The sequence below is a fragment of the Malus sylvestris genome, chromosome 16 (assembly GCF_916048215.2).
Source record: "Malus sylvestris chromosome 16, drMalSylv7.2, whole genome shotgun sequence".
Lineage (NCBI taxonomy): Eukaryota > Viridiplantae > Streptophyta > Magnoliopsida > Rosales > Rosaceae > Malus > Malus sylvestris.
This window is the reverse complement of record NC_062275.1, coordinates 36,741,844-36,761,216: the sequence shown is the minus strand read 5'-3', so window position 1 is coordinate 36,761,216 and position 19,373 is coordinate 36,741,844. Positions and strand designations below refer to the sequence as shown.

The following is a 19,373-nucleotide window of genomic DNA, read 5'->3' as shown; positions in this document are numbered from 1 at the left end:
CGTATTCAATTCCATCTTTTAGGTTAACCAAATAAGAAAATTCATAAATTCTAGAAAATAAAATTATGTCATTTTAAAATTCCTTAGTAATCTTTAATTTTTTTTCATCCAAACGTAGTGTAAAAGAATAATGGAATTGAATACATAATTTGTTATTTTTAAACTCTCAATCATAGAAATTGGGAAATGACACTTACATGAAATTTAAACTTGGGAATTCAAGGTCCCAAATTCCAAGTTTTTTTTCCACAAGGAAATTTTAAATTTCTAGGTTTATAAATCCAAATAAAAGAATTGGTGCATGTCAATTTATAAATTTTGACTTTTATTCAAATTCCAAGTTTTATTTTATAGAAACGATAGTAGATTGATGAAAAAGTTGTTACAATGGTTGAGTACAAAGCCAGTTTTAGGCGAAGAGGAATCCCCAACAAGCACATCTAGGATTATACTTGGAGGGGAATCAAATCATTCACAACCTTGAGTAATAGAAAGACCAAGATAGGCAAGACGATGAGCAACACCGTTGGCTTGGCGACGAACACAAGTAAATGAAGCTTCAATGATTGATGAAAGAAAGGCCTTAGGGCTGGTTTGGTATTGCTGTGCTTTGAAAAAAAGCTGCTGTGAGAATAAGCGGCTGTGAAATAAATCAGCAGAGTGTTTGGTAAACTTTTTTGTAAAAGTGCTTTTGAAAAAAAAAAGCAGTCTGATAGTGGGTCATTTCATTAAAGGAGCACTGTAGCTCCGTGTGCTTTGAAAAAAAGCCAGTTTTCCAAAGCTACAAATAGCAGCTTCAGCTTTTTCCTTTGATTTTAGCTTATTCTCACAGCAGCTTCCAAAATAAGCCCCTTTTTTTTCAGTTTACCAAACACTTAAAACCCTCACAGCTTTTTTTCATAGATGTTTTTTTTTTTAAGCACCTCACTCCCAAACTAGGTCTTAATGTCTTCAACAACTTACCCAACTGGCGACAAATTGGTAGAAGGATCAGACAAGGCATGCACAATCTAAAGTGAATTAGATTAAAAAATGATTGATTGTCGCCCAAACCACAGCCTTATGGAAGGCAGATGCTTTGGCTTGGAGAGGGGAGAAAATGTCAGAGTAACTGCCACTTTTTGCCACTAAGAAGTTCCCTGATGCATCCCTGTAAATGCATTCGAAGCCACCCATTTTAAGTTGCGGATTCCAAGCCCCATCCAAATTAATCTTCAGTGAACCGACCAGGGGAGGAGACCACTTCTCGATTTCAGGAGGCCTCGCAAAGGTGGGTGGCAGAGAGGCGTTTGATTGGACGAAAGATTGCCACCATTGGAGGCCGCGAACCACAATAGTTTCAGGGGGGTCACATGTACTACCCGACAACATGGATTTTCTAGCACCCCAGATGGCCCAACTAATGACCAAGAGGAATCAAAGTTGGAAAACGGCATTTGGTCAGCAATTTCCATAAACCAAAGTATAGGTGAGTGGGGATTAAATCCACGTGGTGGGATGCCCAAAGGGGAAGGTAACCAAGCACATCTAGCAAAGGGGGTAGTCCTTGAGTAGATGTAAAATTGACTCCTCTTGGGCATTACAAATTACACCCGATGGATCGCCCGTAACATGCCGTTTGGCTAGATTAGAACGAGTAGGCAATAGATTTTTGCATCTCCAAACACAAACTTTGATCTTCGGAGGGATTTTGGCCTCCCAAATCTTGTCCCAAAACCTGGCGGCAACGCTTGAGTTCAAAGAGGAGGCCCCATTGTTCGATGGGTTGACCCTAGACCTGTAAACGGGTCGGGTTTATTGGGTTTGGGTTGGGTTCAATCCGACCCGTTAAGTTAACGGGTCACCCGAACCCAACCCGTTAAGCTAACGGGTCATCCGAACCCGACCCGTTAAGCTAACGGGTCACCCGTTTCACCCGTTAACACCCGTTAACAATTATTATTATTTTTTTTTTTTGCACAAAATTTTTTTTTGTTATTAAGACTTTACTAAAATTACTAAAATATCCTCAACTAACGGGTGCTAACGGATGTTAACGGGTCTAACGGGTTGACCCAAAGTGACCCGTTATTTAACGGGTTGTTAACGGGTTCACCCGTTAGCGACCCAACCCGTTAAGCATCCACCCAAATACAAATATTAACGGGTTGGGTCGGGTCGGGTTAACGGGTTGGGTCCAAAATGCCAGGCCTAGTTGACCCATTCACAAGCAACCAAGTATGCACACTGCATAGTGAAGGGCCCTTTAGGATTATAATGCCATATAAGGGAATCAGGGGGGGTGAGCAGATACTCCAAGGGATGGCACGAATGGCTTCCACTTCGTCAACTGAGAATAGCGTCTGTAACATTCCAGGATTTGGAGATGGGGTCAATGAGATCACTAACCGTCGAGAGAGCACAAGCAACAGGATCCGGCAGAGAAGAGGATCGGAACCACGGGTCATTCCAAATAGGGAAATTTTAAACCCATCTAATCTCTTTCTACACCCAACTTACTCTCTTCACCCATATTGTTTTTTATTAAAGAATTAATTTCTCTTTAAACCCAAATTTATTACCTAAACTACCTTCTCAAACCCAATTCAAAATGTAAAATTATCTTTACACCCATTCTCTTTATAAAATAACATCTCTAATTGAATGTTTTTTTTTCTTTTCAAAGAGGCATCCTTTGCCCTTCTATAATTGCATATGCCGTATAAGACTAGCATTTCCATAGTTGCCTTTTTTTTTCTTTTTTTTTTCTGCTACCACAACCCATCCATGGACTTGGGATCCAAGAGATCATTCCATAGACTTGAATTTTCCAAGAGAATGTTAAGCAAGCTCTAGTTCAGTCCTTTTTAAATCGAGTATTTTCATGTATTTTTTAAGAAACTTTGAAGTGACATTGGGCTGGGTGTTTTGCTGCTATGTTAATAAACAAATAAACAAATTGGAGTTATTTTGAATAAAAAAAAGGTGTAAACATGCCACCCACTAGTTCGTGGTTAAGGTTGAGCAATCTTTATTTGCACCAAGAATCAAGTTTTATGTCTTTGTACTACTAATCAAAAGTCCTTGCTGATAGGAGCATATTTATGCGCCTTAGTTAGCTAGTTCTTATGCATCTTTGTTATGTTTTCTTCGTTAAAGTAGTCTTTTAAGCTACTTTCATGTGTTTTCAGGTTTAAAGGACATATTACATGAAATGATGCAATTTGGAGCTTTTGGAGCAAAATGTGAGCTTGGATCGAAAAGGACATGCTTGGAACACAAGGTTGGGATGAAATTGAAGAGTTGAAGATTTGAGGTTTCCTACTTGAAGTAGGAAAGCTAAGCCTAAAAGTTTCCATTTTGGGTTGATCTTTCCTAAATCGGAATTGGCAACCAAAGTTTCTAAAAGTTGGAAGTTTCTATTCTTGGGGGTTTCCATTTTCGTGAGTTTCTATTCTTGGCTTTGGGCTTTTAGATGACTTAAACCCTAATTCCTTGTGGACCCTAAGCCTATGCCGCACCCTAGGCCCCTTTCATTTAATTTCTGCCATGTTAAAGCCTAATCCATCTCCCTTAGGGTTTGGGCTGCACTTCTCCTATTCTAGAACACCAATTTCCTTGCCTTGCAAGGCTTTCTAGAAGCCCTAACCCTAGCCCACTCCTTGCCGCACCCTAGGCCCTTTTTCTCACCAAATTTCTGATTGTTTAACTTATTTTTCTGGTGGATTTGGGTTTCTAGAAACCCTAATCTGATTTGTTAGGGTTTTTAAGTGCATATATATTTAGTTTCTATACCTAGCCGCACCACTCCCCCTCTACACAAAATCAGAAATTCACCATCACCCTAATCCCCTCCTTGCCGCAGCCACCACCCATTCCAGCAACCTTTCCCACCTTTTGCCGCAGCTTCCATCGATTCCAGCACCATTCCACACATCCATACATCATTCTCCACCTCCATAAACCATTCCCACACCTTGCCGCACCACCATACTATCCTATCTACCTTTCAAAAACCCAAAAACACATCCAGAAAACTCCATTCACGCCAGAACCTGTCCCTCACCTTTGCCGAGCCCAACCTTCACCCAACTCCATATTTTCTGACCCCAAACCTTCCTAGCCGTGCCCTAAACCCAGCCTAGACATTTTTCCACCATTCTTCCTCGTCCAAAATCATCCAAAACTACCCAAAAATCCCCTAAACCCTCTCTGCCGCAGCAAGGAGAAGAAGAAAGAGGAGCTTGCTGTGCAGAATTCAAAGTGGAATTCTTTGGCTTTTTAGGTGTAATCTTTCTTATGTCTTCGATGTTTCAATTTAATAAACTTTGTGTTGTGAGTATGAGGAACTAAACCCCCTTAGTTGGGGGGTGATTCGAAACCATGTACATGCTTGCAATTTGATTCGATTACATTCAGTTGTTATTTCATAAGTTATGGATTCAATTCGTTCATCTATTTGATTGATAACTTATTTGTGTATGTTGATTGAGAGTGCACGCTTAGTTTTCATGCATGAATATGATGCTAGATTATGAGGGAGTTTCACCTAATAGTTACAATCTTATAATCACAAGTAGTGAAGATCGCTTGAAAACGATCGCGTTGAATGAATTCTTAGCATAAGTTTCATGCAATTCATAGTAACAAATGCTTCGTCAATGCTTATGTTTTTCATAGAACATAATGATTCTTGCTTGTATCTCTATTATGCAATTCATGTAGGGAACTTGTAGGGAATGTTTTGGGTTGTCGTATGCAATCATCCAACTTAATAACTTGTGGAAAAACTGAGGTTTAATTAGTGCAATTCACGGTTAACTTGGGGCGTTGAGTATTCGTAGTTTATCGGAAGAACAACTGAAAATCGTTTTGTTTGCAAGTGTGACATGTGTGGAGAAGAACCTCCTAACTAGCCTTTTAACCATCTATTTCACCAAAATCGTTTTTACAATCTGTGTTAATTAAAGTTTCTGTTTTGTGTTAAATTTTCGTCCAAAACAAATCCCCCTTTAATTTGAAGTCTTAGATTAGTTAGAAAGTGTTTTGATTTGTGTTTCTAAGTATTTTGATTCAAGTTTTCATCAAATTTCGTCCAAATTAGTGTAGGTGCTCAAAACTGCCCAGAAAGTGGTTTTTAGGCAGTTTTGAGCTTTCTAGTTGCTGTTTTGAGTTTTAGGTTTGTTTAAGTGTTTTAACCTTTACTTTTGCATTCTTTGAGTCTAGTTTAGTGTTTTAAACTTTGTTTTTGAGTTTTTAAGTCAGTTTCCAAGTGTTTAGCAATCCCTCCTAATCCCCGGTTTAGAACGATCCCTACTTACATCTTTGCTACAATTTGACAAAAAGAGGGTTTAATTTGTGTGCTTATCTATTTCGCATCAAATTTTTGGCGCCGTTGCCGGGGATTAGCAAATTTGCTAATCCCTTGGATTGTTTTTGTTTCTTTTATTTCACTTTGTTTCTGACTTTGTTTAAGTTTCTGACCTAATTTTGTTTCTTGTTTCTTAGGTACTAATGTATGACTAGAAGCTCTCAACCGATTCGTACAAACATCTTGGATTTTGACGACGATTTTGAGAGGAAGTTAAGAAGAGCTAGAAACCAGCAAGGAACAAGTCTTCAAGTTTAGGGTGATAAAATCCCACGAATTTGCATCTAAAACACTTAGTTACTTGCATTGGTGTTTTGGGGCGTATACAGACGGCAGAGAAAAATAAATACAATATAATATAAAAAGAATGAAATTTAATCCAAAGAAGAAGCAAACAAACAAAATATCCATAAATCGAGTCATACCTTAGTTGGAGGATTAAAAACTTCAAAATCATCATCCATCAATAGAAAAACTCGTTTTTCTCTATCAGAGCTATTAGGGTTTTAGTCGGAATGAACATAGGATAAACAAAGGGTGATGCTAGGGTTCAATTATAGTATGTGGGTCAATTGATAAATTTGATTTTTATTATTAATTTCATTTTGTACTTAATAGTAATTATACAATAGGGTAAAATAGACAATTAATGTCACAGCCCGTCCCGAATATTTAATTTCGACGATGTGAAATGACGGTTTTACCCTTGGATGTGAACGTGGTGGTGTGTTATGCTTGTTGATTAGGGGTTCAAACTAGCATTTTTCCCTAATTTTTTGAACAAATTGGAAAGGAAAATGTTTGGTGGTTTTGGTTGTTGACCACGTGGACACACACACACACCATCCCTCTCTCTCTTCTCTCCCGTACTTTCTCACTCTCGGACTCTCTCTCTCTCTTTCCCTCACGGACAGACGAGCACCAACTCACACATCCACGCACGGATCGATGTTTTTAAGGTAATATTCTTGTTCCTTGCAAGCTTCTGAGTTCATCTATACTAGTTTTAGGATTGGAAACCTTGAAAAACCCCGAGAACCATAACCTCTGTTTATGGCACTATTCATGTGGATGTAAATATGGATGTTTCAGGTGATTTTAATATCATAGGTAGCTTGAAGAGGTCCACACGAGGCTAGGAGTGGTTCGTTGGAAGAATTTGAACGTCAGGATAGCAAGAACGGAGAGTTTTATTTTCGGGCTTGAATATCGTGGAGTTTTCCGACAAATTCGGTGAGTTTTAGGGTGTGTAACAGGTATGGTTGTGTTCTATTTGAAGTAAGCTTTAATTCAGTTCAAGTTTCATACAATTTGGTTAAGAAGTGGATGAGAAATCACGGTTTTAAAAATTACCCAGTTTCCGGCGCCGGCGACGGTTGCCGGAGGTCAAGGTTAGGGATGACGGAATATTCTGTCAAGTTTGATGGAATATTCCACGGTGTCAGTTAAATTTAACAGATTCTGTTACTATTTGACAGAATATTCCTGACGGCGTTGACTGATGCCTTCGGTATGCCTGTCACGTGGCCGCTCGTGGGGGTGCGTATTGCCGTGCCTTGGCCGGCGCGTGGCGGCGGGTGGATGGTCAGAAAATTATTCTAAAAATATGGGGATGTTCGTGGAGTTGTGTAGATCACATTGGTATATTCAAACACCCCATTTAAGCATTGTATGAAAAGTTATTAGCTAGTTCTGCCTATGTGCTTTAAATAACGTTTTTATAGTTAATTCATATATAGGTGAGACTTATCTCGAGGACAAGCGCGTTCAAGGGAGACTCGGGGGCTACGACCCTTTGACATACTAGTGAGTGGGCTTTTGGTTTTCAGTATATATTTATATACTTGATATTTTCCTAGAAATATGTGTTTAAATGATTGTGGTGCTGTGAACGCTCAGGTAAGCTCAGGTGAGTTATGTTTGGTTATGTGAATTATCAATGGTGCGATATGGGATTGAATAACGTTGAGCTCATAAAACTGCACCTAGGGTGATTAAGATTTAGCCAGAGATATGACACAGGCTTGTTTATAATGTCACCTACCGCACCATATGCTCATATTGGATCCAATTTAGGTGCACAGTCTTGTCGTACAGACCTTCACTATGGTTTCAACTTGTAGGTGATTAGCGGTTTATCACCCAGCTATTATGTGAGAGTAGTATTGAACATAATTATATTACACCCAGTATTGTCGTACAGACTTTTTCATTTGGTTTCGACTCTTATGCAGTATATTACCGTATATTGCCGTATAGGTTATTGTAGTGACTCCGGCTAGATTGACTTTTGAGCTATGAATTCAGTTGTACCGACTACCTCAGGGGTTCCGGCTAACATGCTACATTTCTATGAAATTATTCTCACCTGAATTGCTTACTCTGTTATATCTTGGCATGACATACATATGAATATGATTATGTGAAGCATGATTTGAATTGATATAATTACATATAAATCTATGTATATGCTTATATCTTGATTTTGGGAAACATTATACATGTTTTACAGTGAGGGGTTAGATATGTTGATAAATGAAATGGTTTTGTAACACATTTGTTTTTGCCTACTCACGTTTTTTGTTTTGCGCCCCTCCAGGTTTTAGGTAAGCTTGCTGTCGTTGGCCTTGAGGATTTCGATGGTTCTGACCTATCAAAATAATTGTAGGACATCTTATGGTACTGTATAATTTGTACTTGTCCTACTGAACTGCACCTAGACTTTTTTTGCTCTAATTAGGAGTATTTACTTTTGTATCTTACTCCTATCACTTCTTGTTTAGTAGTGCACTTTAGTAGATTCGGTTTTAAATATTCGTATATTTCTTATCTTTAATGCTTCCGCACTGTGCACATGGCTACGTCACCCTCACGTAACGGCCAACATGCCTTGATCTCGATCGGGGTGTGTCAATTAACATTTAAAATTTAAGTTGGGTGTAGAAAGTGGTTAGATGGTTTTAAATAAAATTTCCCTTCCAAATATCAGTGGAAAAACCCCCTCCAATCTGCCACCAAGAACCAAGGGATATATATTTATATGTCTTGGGAAATTTAGAAAAATAATCAAATTTTAGACCTCATATAAAATTATAACCACTATTTTAATTTTATGATAATTATAACCAAAACTTGATGTAAAAGTATTAATATACCCTTAATACTAGGGTTTCTCATAACCACCACAACACAACCTTTAAACTACCATATAATGTTGAGGATTACTACAGGTTGAGGCCACTGAATTATAGAGGTGCAGACATATTGGTGTTAGCTTTCTCTTTAATTAGCAGGACAAGCTATGAGAATGTTCTTAAGAAGGTGCAAATTCCTTAAGAAGGTACTAATTCCATGGCTAATTATTATTTTTTAATTAGATACTTGGATTTGGTGTTTCACTGACTAAATTGTATACATTCCGATATATTTTTGCAGTGGATGAAGAAAGAATACGAAATTGCATATGCAAAGTGAATAGTGAAAACAAAAAAGTGATGAAGATTAATTTCTCATTTTAAGATGGGAACTATTATTAGCACTCCAAAAATCTTGTTCTACACTCCTTACAAATGTATTTTGCTTTCTAATTATAGAAAGTTTAGAGTGCGAAATGAGATTTTTGGAGTACTAATAACAATTCCCTTTAAGATAGTTTAAAAGTTTGTTTTGGTTGTTCTGAGAAACCCTAATATTAAGGGTATATTAGTACTTTTACATCAACTTTTGGTTATAATTATCATGAAATTAAAATGGTGGCTATAATTCCATATCGGATCTAACATTTGGTTATTTTTCTAAATTTCCCATACGACTTTGCGAGCAGTGCAAATACTTTTCTATCAAAAAAGGCATCTGAGTTCATAGGGGCGTTAAGAAAGGAGCAGTTGGGAAAATGTTTTGCTTTTAGAATAGTTGTCACCAAGGTTAAAAGCATAGAGGTTCCTAAAACCAAGATCCCGCTCCAACTTTGGAATACAAAGTTTGTCCCAAGAATACTAATGAATCCTGTGCTTGCCATCATTCCCGTTTCACCAAAAGGAAGCAATAAGCTTATTAAGGTCTTCCCATAAATGCTTTAGGAGAAGGATGCAACTCATAGTATAGTTAGGAATGACTTGAGCCACAGTTTCAACAAGTAACTCCTTTCCTGCCGAGCTAAGAAGTTTGCCCTTCCAATTCTAGAGACGTTTCCTAAGACGGTCCTTGATAAAACTAAAACATCAACTTCAATTCTTGCCCACTAAGGTAGGCATCCCCAAGTACTTCTCATGGCACTCCACACATTGAACACCAATAATGGAAGCCAAGTTAGACCAAGAGGGATCTTTAATGTTTCTTCTAAAACAAACTTCACTTTTGTGAAGGTTTATTTGAAGGAAATTTTGTGAAAAACATGTTCATTTGAGCAACATCTATAGCATGCAATTAACAATTAAAGGCGGAATCATGCTTGCATGCACTCAAAAACAAAACATTACCCATGAAATTCAAAGCCTAGTAGTTAGTGAATCAAGACTCAACTCAAGAACAAAGTGAGTTGAGAAATTTATACCTTTGTTGATTCCTCTTTGCATAAGCAAAGGATAATCACCCAAGAGATAGGGCCTTCATTCCTTACTTCTTAGCTCCATGGATTTGGATGGAAGAATTGGTTTCTCCAAGTTCTCATTTGGATGGAAGAATTGGTTTCTCCAAGTTCTCAAAGTTGAGAACCTCTAAGTCTCCACACCAAGGAAGGATTGATGAAGAAATGAGTGACCTAGAGGAAGTAAGATTGCTAGCTATGTTCCTCTAGGGTGACCGGCCTCTTAGAGAGCAAAGAGAGCTTTTGTTCTCATCTTTTCTCCCAAAAGAAACCCTAATGAAGAAAAGGCTATAAAGTCATATTTATACCTACCTTCATTGGAGTGGCAAACTTGTAATAAGTCCAAAACCCACTCCTTTATCAATATGGCCGGCCATAGGGTGTTATTGGGCTATTTGGGCCTTTGTGAACATTTAGTCATTAAGTTGTCATACAACTTAAGTCAATGGGCTTGACGTTCGAAGCCCATTGGGCCTTGAGGCCCAAAACTAACCCGAGGTCTTTAACGAACTTTATTCGTTTGATTAATTAACATATTAATTAATCCTTGCCATAAATAATTAAACCATTTAATTATCCTTACACATCTCCGTTGTTTCTTCAATCTCTGCCTTACACGGTGTACGATCCATTAGGTTCCTTTTAGCGAGGTAGTGGGCGATTAGAACTCTTTCAAATCGATTGTGAATTGAAACTTACTTTCAATTCTCCCTTTAGTGATTATACACATTTAGGGCTTCCACAAACCATGAGTGACACCTAGCAGTATGTCATGGTTACCCAAGCTAATCAGAAGAGGTGGAGAACCTATTCAATTTAGGATTACAATGCAATACGGTCTTTCTCTAATACAATACTCTTGACCACATTGTTTGATTTGATAGTTTATTCATGTCTACTATCCAATGTGATTCATTTACTTATATGATTACCTTGAATGTGATTTGGAATGACTTCTTAAATCTCATTCATACTTTGGCTAGAGATTCTTAATCATATTATAGAGTATTCTCCCTCAAACGGTTTGAAGGTTAGAGATCCCTTGTTGCGCATTCACTCGCCTCCATGGCTAAGTGGCTTAACCCCAACTATGCCGTGGATACCCTCGAATGGAGTGACTTTGACATAGTCAAAGATCAAGGACTTAACCACAAGACAACTATGATGCCTCAGGTCAAATGACTACTTTGCATTATCCGAACCATGAGTTCTCATGTGACATGAGTATGAGAACTCCTCGTTGATCGTGTTCAGTGGACTCATTCGCTATTGAGCACCTACATGCTTGTCTTGGTGTCAATTACACCAATGACTCGAGACCAGTCACTCTCCATGGGAGAAGACATAGCACGTACTGATCTTAACAGACTGTCAATGCCCAATTGGCAATCCTATGATCAGGAACGTTTAGGATATGTATAAGAAAGAGAATGGTCTCATAAATCTAACTTGTTTAAATTACATTCTCCTAAATACATATTCCTTGGACTTATCGTTTGAGCATATAACATTTATATGAGACGGCTTAAAACAATAATCTTTGCCCTTGATATTAAACTAGATTAGTTTAACATGTGAAATGTCCGTAAAGTATCATCACATGATTGGTTTTAGGGCACATTTCCAACATTATTTTCTAAACAGAGGCAATCTCAAACTCATGAAGAACCTAGGCAATATGATGACATTCCGTAGATTTGGCTCGGAAAAATAGGAGGTTGTAGTCGGCAAAGAGATGGTGACCTAATGATTATGTTTGTTGAAAAGAAAAAGGAAGGTCATGATGATGTTTGTAAAGGAATGATTATTCCTTTACTTTGGTTTTGTTTATTGGGTGTTTTAGAATGGATGAATGTGAGCATACGGAAGTGAGAGAAGAAGGAGTGAGCACCATTTTGTTTGAGAAGCCTATCTTTGAGAGAGCAAGGCAGCTGCAGAGAGAAGAAAACTGAGAGCAAAAAAAAAAGAAGAAGGTGCTCTTCTCTTTGGTTAGTAATCACCCACCAAGGTAGTTGTTGTTGTAATAGCTTTGAGCTTTGTATAGAGAAAAAATTAATCACTATATTTCTTTCTCTATTTGTTTCTTTGGTGTGTGGGAGCTATTGGTTGTATTGGGGTTTTTGGGTTGTGAGCTTGCCAACACTTTGTAAACTCCCATTTGGTTGATAGTGAATTATTGGGTGAGCTCCTACTGCTCCGAGGACGTACTTCAGTTACACTGACCGTTGAGGAACCTTGTTAAAATCTTGGTGTCCTTTAATATTTTGTTCTTGCATTTCATTTGATATATTTCCTGTGGGTTAGCTTGAGTTGGTTCCATAAGGTTTGGTGCTATCCTAGCACAACAATTGGTATTAGAGCACTGGTTTCTCTTGGGTACTGTCTAGTTGCCAAAGATATCAGACGGGCAAGATGAGAATCCTTTTTGAAGCACCTCCGGGTTTGCAAGAACTATGGTGCAAAATGCAAAGTTTGAAGTGGAAAAGTTTGATGGCATAAACAACTTCGGGATGTGGCAATGTGAGGTCAAAGATGTGTTGGCTCAACAAGATCTACTTGCCGCTTTGGGAGAGAAGTCGGAAGCTATGTCGAAGCCAGAATGGGAGAAATTAAATTTGTAGGCTTGCTCTTCAATTCGGTTGTGCCTTGCAAACACTCATAAGTATTTTGTGATGCGGGAGACAGTAGCAAATGTGTTGTGGCAAAAATTGGAAGATAAGTATATGACAAAGAGTGCAAAGAACCGGCTACACTTGAAGAAAAAGTTATACTGCTTCCAATACAAAGAAGGTACAAAAATGATTAGACAGAGTGCAAAAAACCGGCTACACTTGAAGAAAAAGTTATATTGCTTCCAATACAAAGAAGGTACAAAAATGATTAGACACCATGATGCTTTTAATAAGTTGATTGCCGACTTGTTAAATTTAGATGAGGATATTAAGGATGAAGATAAGGCCTTAATATTATTGAATTCCTTGCCGGACTCTTATGAGCATTTTGTTACCACTATTATGCATGGTAAAGAAACTGTGAAATTTGAAGATGTGTCAAATGCCTTGATGAATTATGAAATGAGGCATAAAGATAAAAATCATGATAGTACCTCTGAAGCTTTATTTGTTAGAGGTAGATCATTGGAGAGGAGGTCCTCTTCTAGTAGGAAAAAATCACACTCTCGACCTAGAGGAAACTCTAAAGGTAGAAAAACCTTGGAAAGGGATGAATGTGCCTTTTGTTATAATAAGGGCCATTGGAAGAAAGATTGTCCTAGGTTGAAGACCAAAGGAAAAGAAAGTTCTGAAGCCAATGTTGCTGGGGTTGAAACAGATTTTTTTTTTCTTTAACCATTTCCTCATCATTTGATTGTGCTACTAAATGGGTGTTGGATACGGGTTGTACTCATCATATGACTCCTCACAAGGATTGGTTTTCAAGCTTGAAGGAGTTTGATGGTGGTGTTGTGTTCATGGGAGATGACAATCCTTGTACAACAAAAGGGATTGGTACAATTCGTTTGAAGTTGCATGATGACATGGTTAAAGAGTTGACAGGTGTTCGGTATGTACCGAATTTAAAGAAAAATCTTATTTCTTTGGGCACTTTAGAATCCAAGGGCTTCAAGTTTCATTCAAATGGGCAGACATTGAAAGTTACTTATGGTGCACTTGTTGTTATGAAAGCTCCTCGATGTGGTCATTTGTATCTATTGCAAGGAAACATCGTGATAGTTGAAGCGTCTGTAGTCTCATAAAATATGGGCACATCCGATTCAGATACTATTAGACTGTGGCATATGAGATTAGGTCATGCCGGTGAGAAAGCTCTACAAAGGCTTGTGAAAAAAGGTCTTCTAAAAGGTGCCACGACTTGTAAGCTTGATTTCTGCGAGCATTGTGTCTTGGGGAAGCAAACTAGATTGAAGTTTGGTACTGCAGTACATCAGATGAAGGGCATTCTTGATTATGTGCATTCGGATGTTTGGGGTCCTACAAAGACTCCCTATTTAAGTGGTAGACATTGGTTCGTGACCTTTGTTGATGATTATTCAAGAAGGTCTTGGGTCTACACTATGAAGCACAAGAGTGAGGTGTTGAGCATTTTCTTGAGTTGGAAGAAAATGGTTGAGAACCAGACTGGGAGAAAGATTAAAATTTTGCAATCGGATAATGGTGGAGAATACACATCCGACCCTTTCTTTAAAGTTTGCAAAGAGGAAGGGATTGTGAGACATTTTAGTGTCCGGGGAACTCCACAACAAAATGGAGTTGCAGAAAGATTGAATCAAACCTTGCTTGAGAAGGTTAGATGCATGTTGTCTCAGTTGGGTTTGAGCAAGTTGTTTTGGGCAGAGGCAGTTACTTATGCATGTCACATTATCAACCGGTTACCCTTAGCTGTTATTCAGGGTAAGACAACAATAGAGGTATGGACTGGGAAACCTTCTACTGATTATGATTATATTCATATTTTTGGTTCACCTGCTTATTTTCATGTTACTGAAAATAAACTTGATCCTAGAGCCAAAAAGGCTATCTTTCTTGGTTTTAGTAGTGGTGTCAAAGGTTACCATTTGTAGTGCCCAGAGATGAAGAAACTTATAATCAGCAGAGATGTGACATTTGATGAAGAAAGTATGTACAAAGACTCTGAGAAGAATGTGTAAGATGTCCAACAGGTGGAGCTTGAGAAAGTTGCCTCTGGTTGTCGAAGCCACTACAAGTGAAGAAGTTGGAGACCATGAGGATGTTGAAGAAGTTGAACTTGAAGATTCCATTCAAGTTGAAGAGCAAGTTTCACCTCAAAAGTCTATTACCAAGAACAGAGGAAAAAGACAAATTACCAAGCTAGCTCGGTATAGTGACTATGTTGCTTTTGCTATTCCTATTATCATTGATGATATTCCATCCAATTTCGAGGAAGCCATTGAGGGTGAGGAGAATGAGAGGTGGTGCATGAAGGAAAATTTAGTGAAAACATGTTCATTTAAGCAACATCTATAAGCATGCAATTGACAATTAAAGACGGAATCATGCTTGCATGCACTTAAAACAAAACATTAACCATGAAATTCAAAGCCTAGTAGATTGGTGAACCAAGACTCAACTCAAAACAAAGTGAGTTGAGATTTATACCTTTGTAGATTCCTCTTTGCATAAGCAAAGGCTAATCACCCAAAGAGAGGGCCTTCATTCCTTGCTTCTTAGATCTATGGATTTGGATGGAAAAATATGTTTCTCCAAGTTCTCAAAATAGAGAACCTCTAAGTCTCCACACCAAGGTTAGATTTAAGTAGAAATGAGTGACCTAGAGGAAGTTGGATTGCTAGCTAATCTCCTCTAGGGTGGCCGGCCTCTTTAGAGAGAAATGAGAGCTTTGTGTTCTCATCCTTTCCCAAAAAGAAACCCTAAATGAATTTTGGCTATAAAGTCATATTTATACCTTAATTCATTGGAGTGGCAAACTTGTAAATAAGTCCAAAACCCACTCCATCTCCAAATGGCCGGCCATAGGGATTCATTGGACTATTTGGGCCTTTGTGAATCATTATTCATTAAGTTGTCATACAACTTAAGTCAATGGACTTGACGTTTGAAGCCCATTGGGCCTTAAGGTCCAAAACTATCCCGAGGTCTTTAACGAACTTATTCGTTTGATTAATTAACGTATTAATTAATCCTTGCCATCAATAATTAAACCATTTAATTATTCTTACTCATCTCCGTTGTTTCTTCAATCTCTACCTTATACGGTGTACGATCCATTAGGTTCCTTTTTAGCGAGACAGTGGGCGATTAAAACTCTTTCAAATCGATTGTGAATTGAAACTTACTTTCAATTCTCCCTTTAGTGTTTATACACGTTCAGGGCTTCCACAAACCAAGAGTGACACCTAGCAGCATATCATGGTTACCCAAGCTAATCAGAAGAGGTGGAGAACCTATTCAGTTTAGGATTACAAATGCAATACGGTCTTTCTCTAATACAATACTCTTGACCACATTGTTTGGTTTGATAGTTTATTCATGTCTACTATCCAATGTGATTCGTGTGCTTATATGATTACCTTGAATGTGATTTGGAACGACTTCCTAAATCTCATTCATACTTTGGCCAAAGATTCTTAATCATATCATAGAGTATTCTCCCTCAAACGGTTTGAAGGTTAGAGATCCCTTGTTGCGCATTCACTTGCCTCCATGGCTAAGTGGCTTAACCCCAACGATGCCGTGGACACCCTCGAATGGAGTGACTTTGACACAATCAAAGATCAAGGACTTAACCACAAGACAACTATGATGCCTCAGGTCAAATGACTACTTTGCATTATCCGAACCATGAGTTCTCATGTGACATGAGTATGAGAACTCCTCGTTGATCGTGTTCAGTGGACTCATTCACTATTGAGCACCTACATGCTTGTCTTGATGTCACACACACCAATGACTCGAGACTAGTCACTCTCCCTGAGAGAAGACACAGCACATACTGATCTTAACGGACTGTCAATGCCCAATTAGCAATCCTATGATCAGGAACGTTTAGGATATGTATACGAAAGAGAATGGTCTCATTAATCTAACTTGTTTAAATCATATTCTCCTGATTACATATTCCTTGGACTTATCGTTTAAGCATATAACATTTATATGAGACGGCTTAAACAATAATCTTTGCCTTTGATATTAAACTAGATTAGTTTAACATGTGAAATGTCCGTAAAGTATCATCATATGATTGGTTTTAGGGCACATTTCCAACAGTGCAATGCCATGGGTGATGAGATGAATTCTCTCTTGAAGAACAAGACTTGGGAGTTAGCTAAATTGCCCAAGGGCAAGAAACCTATCGGTTGCAAATGGGTGTATGCCAAGAAGGAAGGTGCTGATGAGAAAAACAATGTGAGATTCAAAGCAAGATTAGTTGCTAAAGGGTATGCACAAAAGGAGGGCATTGACTACAACGAATCTTTTCTCCGGTTGTGAAGCACTCCTCAATTTGCTTTCTATTAGCTCTTGTTGCACAGTATGATCTTGAGCTTGTACAACTTGATGTGAAGACGGCTTTCCTACATGGTGATTTGAATGAAGAGATCTATATGTGTCAAACAAATGGGTATACAGTGAAAGGGAAGGAGAATTTGTTTTGAAAATTGAAGAAATCACTTTATGGCTTGAAGCAATCTCCAGGACAATGGTATTTGAGGTTTGATAAATTTATGAGAGGCCAAAATTATTCTAGAAGTTGCAAGATAGGTCTTTCATTTATTTGTTGATATATGTTGATGATATGTTGATTTCCTCAAAGAATGTCGAAGAGATTGAGAAATTGAAGAAGCAAATGAAGAATGAGTTTGAGATGAAGGATTTTGGTGAAGCAAAGAAGATCCTTGGCATGGAGATCACTAGAGATAGAAAGAAGGGTTTGGTTAGTTTGAATAAAAAACAATACCTTGAGAAGTTGATCCGGAAGTTTGGAGTTCATGATTCAACCAAACCGGTTAGTACCCTTTTGGCTCCTCATTTTAAATTGAGTTCTCTACAATGTCCTAAAACTGATAAAGAGAAGCTGCAAATGAAAAATATACCATATGCAAATTTGGTTGGTAGTTTGATGTATGTAATGGTATGCTCTAGACTGGATATTGCTCATGCAGTTGGCATGGTGAGGCGATATATGCATAATCCAGGTAAAGAGCATTGGCAAGCTGCTAAGTGGATATTGAGGTATCTCCATGGTACTCGAGATGTTGGTTTATGCTTTGAGAGAGATGACTCTGGTATTGGTCATTTTGCAGTTGGTTATGTTGATTTAGATTATGCAGGTGATCTGGATGGAAAGAAGTCTACTACAGGCTATGTGTTTACTATGGCTAAAGGGCCAGTTTGTTGGAGGTCCATTTTGCAGTCGTCTGTTGCCTTATCTACTACAGAGGCTGAATATATGGTAGTTGCTGAAGCTATAAAAAAGGCCATTTGGATACATGGGCTGATTAGATATTTGGCGGTTGATCAGAAGCAGGTGGAGGTACATTGTGATAGTCAGAGTGGCTAAGTATCAAGTTCATCATGCGAGGACTAAGCACATAGATGTGCTTTATCACTTTGTGCATGAAGTCGTTCGTGAAGGAGAGATTATTCTCTAGAAGATTCCAACTAAAGACAACTCCGCTGATATGTTGACTAAGGTTGTTGGTGTAGCCAAGTTTGTTCATTGCTTAAACTTGGCTCACATTTTTCCTATATAAATTTGGCTCGGCATGAGTTGTTCTCTTGCTAGTGTTTGAGAGTAATTTTTGTGTTGATTGTGTTGGTTGGCTTATCATGGCATTTTCGGAACTTCGCCAAGGTGGAGATTGTTGAATTAGTGGCCAAGTGGCCAAAATGTGCATATAATAAAAAATGAAGAACATAATGATGTGGGAACATCATTATGAGGAGACAAATGATTATGTTTGTTGAAAAGAAAAAGGAAGGTCATGATGATGTTTGTAGAGGAATGATTATTCCTTTACTTTGGTTTTGTTTATTGGGTGTTTTAGAATGGATGAATGTGAGCATACGGAAGTGAGAGAGAAGAAAGAGTGAGCACCATTTTGTTTGAGAAGCCTATCTTTGAGATAGCAAGTCAGCTGCAGAGAGCAAAAAAATAAGAAGAAGGTGCTCTTCTCCTTGGTTAGTAATCACCCACCAAGGTAGTTGTTGTTGTAATAGCTTTGAGCTTTGTATAGAGAAGAAATTAATCAATATATTTCTTTCTCTATTTGTTTCTTTGGTGTGTGAAAGCTATTGGTTGTATTGGGGTTTTTGGGTTCTGAGCTTGCCAACACTTTGTAAACTCTCATTTGGTTGATAGTGAATTATTGGGTGAGCTCCTACTGCTCCGAGGATGTACTCCAGTTACACTGACCGTTAAGGAACCTCGTTAAAATCTTGGTGTCCTTTAATATTTTGTTCTTGCATTTCATTTGATATATTTCCTGTGGGTTAGCTTGAGTTGGTTCCATAAGGTTTGGTGCTATCCTAGCACAACTATTGAAACCAGTTTGTATGGATGGGTTGTATGTATGAGTTGTCATCCTCACTTTAGCTAAGTCATAGGCTAAAGTCACTTTCCATAGCTTGTCATTTACCTTACATCAACCTTTCCATAGCTTGTCATTCACCTTACATCAACCTCACTTTCCATAGCTTGCCATTCACCTTACATTAACCTTTCTTAGTTGCTTGTAAAAGCTTCTTTCTTGTAATTTGGTTTTTGCTTTTCCACTTGTTAAGGTAGATTTTAGGGATTGTGTTTGTATAGTTATCCTACAATCTATTGTAGCTTTCTTTTGGCTCTCTATAAAAGTTGCCTTCACTCTCTTGTAACATTTATAATGAAATATACAACAAATATTGAAACCAAAACTCAACATGGTATCAGAGCAGGAACTAT

General features: G+C 38.1%; 1 long non-coding RNA gene across 1 annotated transcript; it reads left to right on the top strand.

Annotated features, from left to right (window-relative positions):
- Positions 1–11,994: 11,994 nt before the first annotated feature.
- On the top strand, positions 11,995–18,808 carry LOC126607892 (uncharacterized). The gene is made up of 2 exons (XR_007617725.1): positions 11,995–12,043; positions 18,722–18,808. It is a non-coding gene; the product is annotated as an uncharacterized LOC126607892 (long non-coding RNA).
- Positions 18,809–19,373: the final 565 nt, after the last annotated feature.